Source organism: Tauraco erythrolophus, chromosome 3, assembly GCF_009769465.1.
Source record: "Tauraco erythrolophus isolate bTauEry1 chromosome 3, bTauEry1.pri, whole genome shotgun sequence".
Classification (NCBI taxonomy): domain Eukaryota; kingdom Metazoa; phylum Chordata; class Aves; order Musophagiformes; family Musophagidae; genus Tauraco; species Tauraco erythrolophus.
The window spans coordinates 62,053,297-62,062,698 of record NC_141467.1 but is presented as its reverse complement, the minus strand read 5'-3'; the positions used below and the strand labels follow the sequence as shown (position 1 = coordinate 62,062,698).

The 9,402-nt window shown below is 38.9% G+C and overlaps 1 protein-coding gene across 3 annotated transcripts in view; it reads left to right on the top strand.

Annotated features, from left to right (window-relative positions):
- Positions 1-157: 157 nt before the first annotated feature.
- PLAG1 (PLAG1 zinc finger) overlaps positions 158-9,402 on the top strand; it is a 50,066-nt gene continuing 40,821 nt past the window's right edge. For all 3 annotated transcript variants that reach the window (XM_086608655.1, XM_086608658.1, XM_086608656.1), the window contains exon 1: positions 158-342. The gene's annotated coding sequence lies outside the window, so the exon portion shown is untranslated. The remainder of the gene's footprint in view (positions 343-9,402) is intronic.

Below are 9,402 nucleotides of genomic sequence, written 5' to 3'. Positions count from 1 at the left end.
CGGCGGGCCCGCCCCGGCCTTGAGCGGCGCCTCCTTCCACCAACGGGGCGGGCGGCGCGGGCCGCAGGCGCCGGCGGCGGGGCGCGGCCGCGGCGCTGACTGACGGGGGGAGGCGTCCAACCCGCGGTGCGTGTGGGCGGCGGGCGGTGTGGGCGCGGCGTGTGCGGCAGGCTGGGCTGCACCGCAGCGCATACACTACAATGGCTGCTGGAAAGACGGGAAAGCAAACAATTTCCAGGCCCGCCGCGTCCAGCCCGAAATATGGGGAAAAAATTACAGAAAAATCGGAGAACACTGTAAAGGGTGGAAACGGGGCGCAGAGGGGATGCTGAGGCTCCCGCGGTGAGTCTGCTGCGGGTTTGGGGGGCAGGCGCCGGGGTTTAGCAGGGAAATATCAGGGTTATTTAAATTATGAAGGGGGAGGAGGAGAAGGAGGGGGGAGAGGAGAGAGGAGCAGCGAGCAGTGAGGAAAAGTTTGTGTTAACCATCCTTCCCTTCCATCCCTCTCCCCGCGTCTCCCGCAGCCCCCCACCGCCCCGCGTCGGACCCCCCCGGAGGGGAAGAGCAGGGGAGAGGAGGCGAGGCGAGCGGTGCCCCCCTTCCCCTCCCTCGGAGCGGGGGAAAGAGATGATTTTCAGAAAAAAAAACCTCTCTCAGGAGTTTCCTCCACTCCTCCCCTCCCTCCCCGCGGCGCTATGTTGGTTCGCGAGCGAGCGGGCGAGGCAGCGGTCTGCCCGGGGGACGGCAGGAGGGCGCGGGGTGCCCGCCGCCGACCCCCGGGGCCGGGGCCGCGGCGGCGGCGCGGGGCAGGGGCAGGAGCAGGAGCCGGAGCAGGAGCTGCGCGGCCGCCCCCTCCCCTCCTCGCCTCTCCGGAGCCTGTGCTGTGTATGCAGTGACAGCGGCGAGAGCGGCGAGAGGGAGCGGAAGACATTAGAGACCGCGGTGCCGAAAAATGAGGGAAAAAATTAATATAAATTCACCTCCCGCCTCAAACCGGCCGAATTTCGCACAGAAATTTCCCCCGTGGACCCGGCTACCCGTGGGGTGTCTCCCGGACCTGGCGGCCGCGTCTTTGGGGGGGATCCGGAGTGACTTTAGGGCACTCGACCCCCCTTTCCCGTCGTTTTTTGGACAAAAGTTTTTTTTTTCGTAATAAAGAAACGAATTTGCCTGCTCTCCCCCTCCGAGTGGCCCAGAAGCTTTTCCCTTCCCCATCGGTGTGTGCTTAGAGAAAAGTGTGAACCTAAGTGAGTGCTGAGTCGCGTTGCACTGGGGAGGGGGGTTTGCTAACTGAAAGCAGGAGAGATCCGGAGAGAGAGAGAGAGAGAGAGAGAGCAGGGACAGCTTGTTGTCAGTATCATAAACAACCAAAATGGAGGGAGAACTGAGGCATATAACAAAATAAAAATCAGAAAAAAATGCCAAAAAATACCTAAAAATCGGGGCTGCTCCCCCTTTTCTTCCTCAAGGTAACAGAGTAAAACCCGTGTCTTCCCGAGACTGTTTTAAGGTTTCAGGGAGCAAGGAGTTAATATTTATTATTTTTTTTTGTTGATGAATTCTTTGGAAAGGCAAAAGCCTCTTATAACTCGCCACCGACAATGAGAAAACGTGAAAATCCCTTTCAGGAGAGAGAGGTAGGGGGAGATGATACTGCAGAAAGTGCATAACTTGGGGGTAATGTGGAGTGATCCTAGATAAGATAAACGCTGTATGTGCTGCTTTATAACTTCCTTTTTCATAGTTTTTTTGTATGTTTGGAGGGGGGTGTTGGAGATGGGGGCTCCTTTCTTTCCCTCTGTCTTTTTTCCTTTTTTTTTTTCTTTTTTTTTTTTTTTTTTTTCGGACCGGAATGTAATGCCTTTGTAGTGTCACTTTCCTGATCTAATTAGGATGTGTGAGGCAAAGAGTAAACCTTTCCGGTTTATAAAGTGCGTTTTCGTTGCCTTTGAATTTCAAGTTTTCCTGGTGGCTCCCTCCTCTATTTAAACTGAATTCTTCAGAGTAGTGTGGGCTTGAAGCAACGCTCCATAGGGAAGGCAGAGAGGGCTCAGGGGCAGGGCACCTTTTCTGCGGGTGGGTGCTGATCTCCCTGCCACGTTCAGTTCACCTGTTTGTCTCCTACAAAGAACGTATTCTGCAGTCTCCTCGTTTCATTTGTATAAAATAATGATGCCTCATCTCGCCTCACATTGAAGTTAATGCGAAAGTGCTGCTGATGTTGGTTCCACGTGGGATCAGGGACATAGCAGGGCATTTTAAAGAGACAGCTTCTCTTTTCCTGGGGTTATCATCACCTCTGCAGCACCTCTACCTCTAGCAGAGGGGTGGTTCGTTGTTGCTGTTTTTTTTAATGGAAAGGTATCAAATTGGCCCTGGTCTGATAAATTAAGGCAGGATAATAGGGGGAAACATGTAGATTCGTTTGGATCAAAGCAATTCTTTCATGTGTGGCAGGTCTTCGGGGGAGTTTTCTTGGTGTGTTAATTAAAACGCTGTGTTTTGGAGAGCGGTTTTTGGAATGGATGTTGCAGAAATGAAATATTCTCAGGTTGTTTAATATTAAAACCTAGTGCTGTTCCGCTAGCTATGAATTCCCTGGGAGGAGACCTATGTGCATAGCACAATTTCACAGGTGTTTTGTAAAAGTCATGAAGTGCGTTATTTTTACTTTGAGTACATTCAGTTTTGCTGGGGACACTGAGTTTGTTGAAAAATATTGTAGAGCTTGTTCTATACTTAAATCTTCTGAATGGTCCCCAAAGGTTTTGAAAGTAGTGAAAATAACCGTAGGTTTTAATTGGCCAAACTGGGGGCTTTTTACAAGTACACCTTAGCAGTGTAATTATAACATCACTTGGAAGAACTGCCTCTGGCTTTCTTTAAAAAAAGAAAAATCATCCTAACTGCGGTCTGGTTTCATGTATATGGGTGCATGTGTGTGTGCACGCATGCTGTTAGCATGGGTTCTGGCTGATACAGTTTTTTGCTTGATTTTTAACTTGTAAATGTTTAACTATGATGATGTGAAATGCTCTGCTTGTCCCTATTATCTCCTGTGTATTTTTATTTTGAATGAAATACCCTATTTAAAAAATTAACATCGCCTCTTAACATGGCAATTCGATATCTTTATGAGGAGTTACGATGTTTCCTTCACATGTGCTTTGGTTTTGCAGTCTCTATATTTAATCGTAGATTAAAGGTTGCACACAGGTATGTGCTTCTCAAGAGGGAAGATGGAGTACTGAACTTGTAGGGAGTACTGAACTTGTAGGGAAGCTATTTCAGCAAATGTTTTCTTTGAACTTGTGGCAGTCGAGTATCAGTTGTGGTGGCCCTCTGCGTTGAATAGCATGTGTTCGCAAATGATCTGTACCTTTTCTGCAAGGGTGTCCAAAGAAGCTGTTCTACAGTAGTTGTTGACTAGAATAGTCTTGTGGGTAGAGATTTTGGAAGAAATCTCAAAAGTTTTCCAGTGACTCACAGTTGTGAAAATTAAATCACATTAACTACTCTTAGGCTAGAAAAAAAAGGCTCATTAAGGAAGAAAGATTAATCAGTTTGCATAAATGAATGAAATTGAACATTTTTCCAAAACTGTCTTTTATGGTTTAGAGATCTCTTTTATAGTTAGCAAGAATTCATACTTCCTTTCCAAATATTTCTTACACTGATCTCTTACTTTTATTGAAGTAACATTATCCTGACATGCATAGAAATTTGATAAATTAATAGCAGTACACCGTGTGTTGGTGTTTTTAATGTACCAGGGTAGATAGGTAGTAGTAGATGTGCAGAACTAACTTTAATAAACTAGTTGATGGTACCGAGAACAGTATTTAAGAACTCTTCAAATACTGTGTCTGTGGCCATCAGTATGAAGTGTTTAATGTGTTGTTATATTTTTACCTAATTAAGAGCTTCTAAATCATTAATATTATAATGCTGAAAATAGATATAGACACTGGTAATAACAACATGAAAGAAGCCCATCTTGTGGAGTATCTTTCTTGACTTACAGTTATGTATTACAAAGTAAATTCAATGTATCCAGCCATAGTACAAAATTCAGGACATAGGGAGGAGGAAGAGGAAGGGGTGTTCTCACAGAATTTGATACTCTTCTAAACTGAGTTTAATTTTAAGGTATAGTGCAGACAATGATGATAGTAATAGCAGAAGATAAATGTTGTTTGGGATTGTTTTTTACAAACTTACTCTCTTTTTGTAGAAAACTGAATTTTTCTTACAGGGATGATGTGGTGTTTAATAAAAATAGAAGTAACTTTCAAAGCTTCCTTACTTCTAAGAGTTAAGATAATCTTCTCTATTATATGTTGTTCTGGTTCTGTACATGATCCAGTATGATTTTTTCAAGATTTTCTAAAATTAAAATGCCTGAGGAAACAAACACTATGGGCTGTTGTTGGTAAAGTTAGCCTACTTTTTGTAGGTAAACTGGTGATCTGTAAATGCATTAAAATCCTTCTTAGATACTTATCAATCCTGTTCAGTAATGTTTAAAAGTTAATAACTGCAGTGTTCTACAACAGTACAGCAAATGCAGGAACCTAAATTGACATACATTCAGCTTTTCTTGAATGCTTAGTTCATGTGTGTCTCTTGGTGTGTATTTTTCATTTAGTAATTATCCTGAAAAATTAGTTTCCCAATATAGAACTTTGAGATTTAATTTAAGGAACTTTTAAAAAGTTTGTGTAATTCCAAAAGGCACTGCCTACAAAGTGCAGCCACATCTAATGGTCGTCCACCTCTGCAGCTAGTCAGTCAAAATGGTGCCCTTAAGTCTCCTCCTTTCAGGGTAGTGCTTGTGTTTTAAAATTAATGGGTTAAAGAGGGCACTGCTCATGTTCTAAATAAACCACTGTTTGTAACTGTTCAAGGTTATTTTGTTAAAACAGATGTTTTATTTCAGAGTCTAAAACATAAGTTTTTAAAAATTTTGTATCTATAACCTCTTATATCTTTAAAACCAGTTTTTGTCAGCAAACACCTTTTGGGAAGGTTCTTGAACAAGTTTATCTGTTTACCAAGGGAAAATATTCTGGAAAACGTGAAATATGTTAGAGCAATCAGACCATTCTCAAATCAGTGTAGAGTTAAAAGGAGCTAGCAGCCACCACCACCGAAGTGATAGAGCACTTGCTTTCAAGGAGATATTCTCCAAAAATCTGCTACTAATGAGGATTCAGCTTGCATTGCTTTTGAAAGAAATGTACAGTATCTATCCACTGAACTGTTAAGCATCTTTAAGCAATTACCAAATGTTTAGGTAGCCTTAAAAAACTATTTAAAAATAATTCAAATATTAGAACAAAGTAACATTTTGTATTGATCAAATGTAAAACGTTTAAATTTCTGAAGTGTCAGGGATTTTTTTTTTTGCATTTATCTGAACATTTTGATAATAGAGTTGTATATTCTTCCTGCTAATTAAAAAATCACATCTAGAATTTAATCAAATTTATATTGATTTTTAAATTGTGTGAACTTGTAACTTGAATGTAAAACATTGATTAACTCTCGATATAATCACTTACACAGCTGCCTATATTTTATTTTTAATTTTTCAAGGTATATAGTGACCCTTTATCTGAAATTGAATAGATTGCAGTTACTAATGCATTTTAAATGAACAGTTTTCTACCAAGCATCAAATGCAAAAAGCTTTAATTGTACACAAGTTACAAAAACTTAATATTGTGCAGAACTGGTCACCATTACTGCAAGTTCAGTTTTATTTAGATTGGCTTGTTAAAGTATTTTTTGTCTACTTCAGTATCAGTGTTTACCTGTTATTGTCTCCTCTTAGAAGGAAAACTTAGAAGAAAGGAATAGAATTAGAGAGGTTTTTAAATTTTTTTACAAGATATAACCTGCTTTTAAAAATAGTTATATAGGATGGGGCTTTCTTTCTCAAAGGATATATTAAAATTGTTAATATTTAAATGGACCCTGCATGTCTTGTAAACAGTTACTGTAGGATCGTGGCATTAAAATGAACCACTGTACATAGCAGGGTGTCGAGATGACTGCCCAAGTACAAACTTGACAGTGAAGAATGGGAAAGCTTATATAGTTCTTCTTACGTTGAAGGAATAAATGAGTTCCAATTATATCCTTCGTTGTGATAAATTCTGTCCTTTTCCTAACTCGCTGCCTGTCCAGAGTGTAGAGATACCTTAATGTCAAATACATTAAAATACATGGCCAGAGCGATGGGCTGTTTTACACATGCCTAATGCTGGTGGTTTTTATAGGCTTACAAGGGGGCATGAAGGGAGTAGAATGTGGCCCAATGCGCATAATTTTATTTTATTTGTTTAAAGGAAAGAGAGCACCTTGGCTGAACTAGTATAAAACCAAAAAGTGAGATAGATAAAACAAACGAATGTAGACAAGTGTGGCTGTAATACACAGCACAGTAGCTCAAAACTCCAAAGTAAAATAGCTCAAATCAGCTTTGAGAAGTCAAGTGGGAATCAGGAAAGTAAAACCTAGAATTGCCATCAGATGCAATTAAGAAATAAGTATGTAAAGGACCTTGGAAAAATGCAAAAAGTGTCTGTTACAGTAAACTGAATTGCTATAATCTTCTTTTGCACTTAATGTGCTAAATTCCTCTTTGAAAGGAGAATATCCCTAGAAATCAGATTAGAAAGTGTTTAAAGGGAATTATTTGTCAAAGTTGTTTTTTTTACTGAAGTTAGGATAACTAATAATAATCTCTTCCATATTGCTGTAAATAATACTTTATTTGATATCATTTAACCATGCAGATTGCACATAGACTTACTTACGTATTGTACAGGTAACTTACCTGGTAGCCTGACACTGTGTATCGCTAACTTTCACCCTAAAAGCTTTTCTTTATGGTTGTGGGTCACATTACACTTTGGAGAGTGCCAAATCTGAAGTATTTCTCACGAAATAAGTTGTAGGTGGTTGATTTTGCCTTATGCGTGTTTACTGTGAATTGCCAAGTAATCAAAAAGCAAATAGAATATCAGAAAGCTTATCTTCCCTCTTCGTTTATTGAGTATGTATTTATATACTACAGGGTATCAGATTTGCCAGTGCATGAGTTCTCTAAAAAGCCCTGCAAATCATCTGATTCTGAATTAATGAGATCTCATTACATTAGATATTTGAACAGCAGAAAGACCCTGTGTATGAAAATCAGATTTTACTGTCCCAAGTGCTTGTCACTTCTAATAAAACTATTTATTGTGTGGTATATGTATTTATCATGAATTTTACATTTACATATGATGGATACATAGAGACACACACACACACACGTGTTTTAAGGAAACATCTGGCTGTTTTGGGACAGTGTCATGTCTTTTGAATCAGTTGGGATACAGGCTTTTTTTTAAAAAAGATACCTTTTTGAAGAAAAGACAGAAAGAGAGATTCTGGCAGCTTACTATTAAATTTCAATCAAGCCTATATAGTTAGTAATAAAACATTTACAAGTTTGTAAATGTTAAGTTTCTTCAAACTCTTACTGTCACGTATGGAATTTTCATTTGTACTAATTGTGCATTTACTACAGCTGCCTACATGCAGGCTTAATAATAATACTGTATTTATCACATGAAAGTATAGATACAATATAAATTTGTAAAAGTAGAAATTGCCTACAGCTGTTCTTATGTTTTCATAAGATGATACACTACAAAGGTGTAAAATTGTGGTGTTAGCTACCTGTTATCAGCTACTGGTGCTCTTCCTCTCACAAGTGCTTAAGGAAGAGTGAGTTTTAAACTAAAATAAAGCAAATGTAAAATCCTGTCGGGGTTTTGTGCTCTGTGTAAAAGCTAAACATAGACATTGTTCAAGCTTATTTTGTTCACTGGAAGTCATTGTGGTCAATACACACATAATTTGTTTCATCTAGGACACTAGGAAACTGTGAACCACGTAGCTTAGAGAAAAGTTTAGACATAGCTGATCACGGTAAATGCCAGTTAATTTCAATCTGTAGATTTTTTTTTTTTCTCTGTGACTTGACAGTTTTCTTTAATTCTTTTCAATACTAGGATTGTGTTTAGACTAAACCACTTCTAATTATACGCCAGCACAAACATATAGCTTATGGCTATATTTTAATCAGTTTCAGAAAAAGTAATAAAAATATTATTGCATCTGTCAAAGGATGGTGTTGCTACATGCTATTTTAAATGGTGTTTAAGAACAGTTATAAGCATACCAGCACAATGAAATCAGCTCTATTCCTAAACAACAAAGTTACATTATTTGTTACTTAAAAAGTTACCGAGAATCATAATATGTTAATTATCCTAATTATTCAGACTGTTTTTAATATGTGTTGAAATTGCTTTAAAAAGTATATATGAAATATTTATATCAAACTCGTTTAATTTCTCATTACTTGTAAAATGTAATGTTTTCCCATTTGTAATTTTAAAGGGTTTTTGTCTTAGCTGAGTGAGTGTACCCTTTTCTTTTGGATACACTCTTTTCTGAACCCAGCAGTTCTTTCACTTATTTAAAACTCTCTTGTTCTCTCAGAATGAATTTGTGTTCCATTAAGTGTTGTTATTGATCATTCTTGTACTACAAAAATTGTGCTGAGGAGAACTGCAGAATTAACTTGAGCTGATGATGCTACAAGTATCAAAATTGGGTGTAGAGTAACACAGGAAACCTAATCATAGTGGTATCTGGATGATGGACGTAGTCCCAAACTGGATGAATGTTGAAGTACCCCATGAAGAAAAGGTGTGAAGTTTTGCAGCCTTGTAGCATTAATCAAATATGTGGTATCACTATTTCTCATAAAAAATACTCAGGCATACTCCTAGCATCAATTGCTGTAGAAGGCAAGCAGAAATCTAGATTACACTTTCAGAAATTATAAGCTATGAAATAAGTTTCCTGGAAAAAAACCCTGGTTTTAGAGGTCTCCCATGTAGTATGATGTTATTTTACCTTTGAGAGCTTGGCCGCTTCAGAGTAGTTGAGAACAAGTAAGTTAAGTCCATCTTGAGTAACACATTTCAGTTTCTAGTACCGTTTTTATCTATGCATCATGTAAAACAAACTTCTATTATTTTCATTATGCTTAAATACTTGTACTGCAAGGAAAGTGCATTTAAGCCATTTTAAACTGCATTGATAACTCATTCATTTGATTGGAGTAGAAAGGTGCTTTAGTTTGAGGAGGTTGAATATGTATTATTTTCTATTTTTCTGTAGTTTGCCTAATAAAACTGCTGAACATAAAAGGAGATTGGATCTTTGAGCCTGGAGTGGAAAGAGAGATGTGGTCAGGAAGGGCCTCTGATGGATTAAATCACTGCCCCTCACTCTCAAAATATTTAAATCCTATGAATTCATGATTTCAGTTGC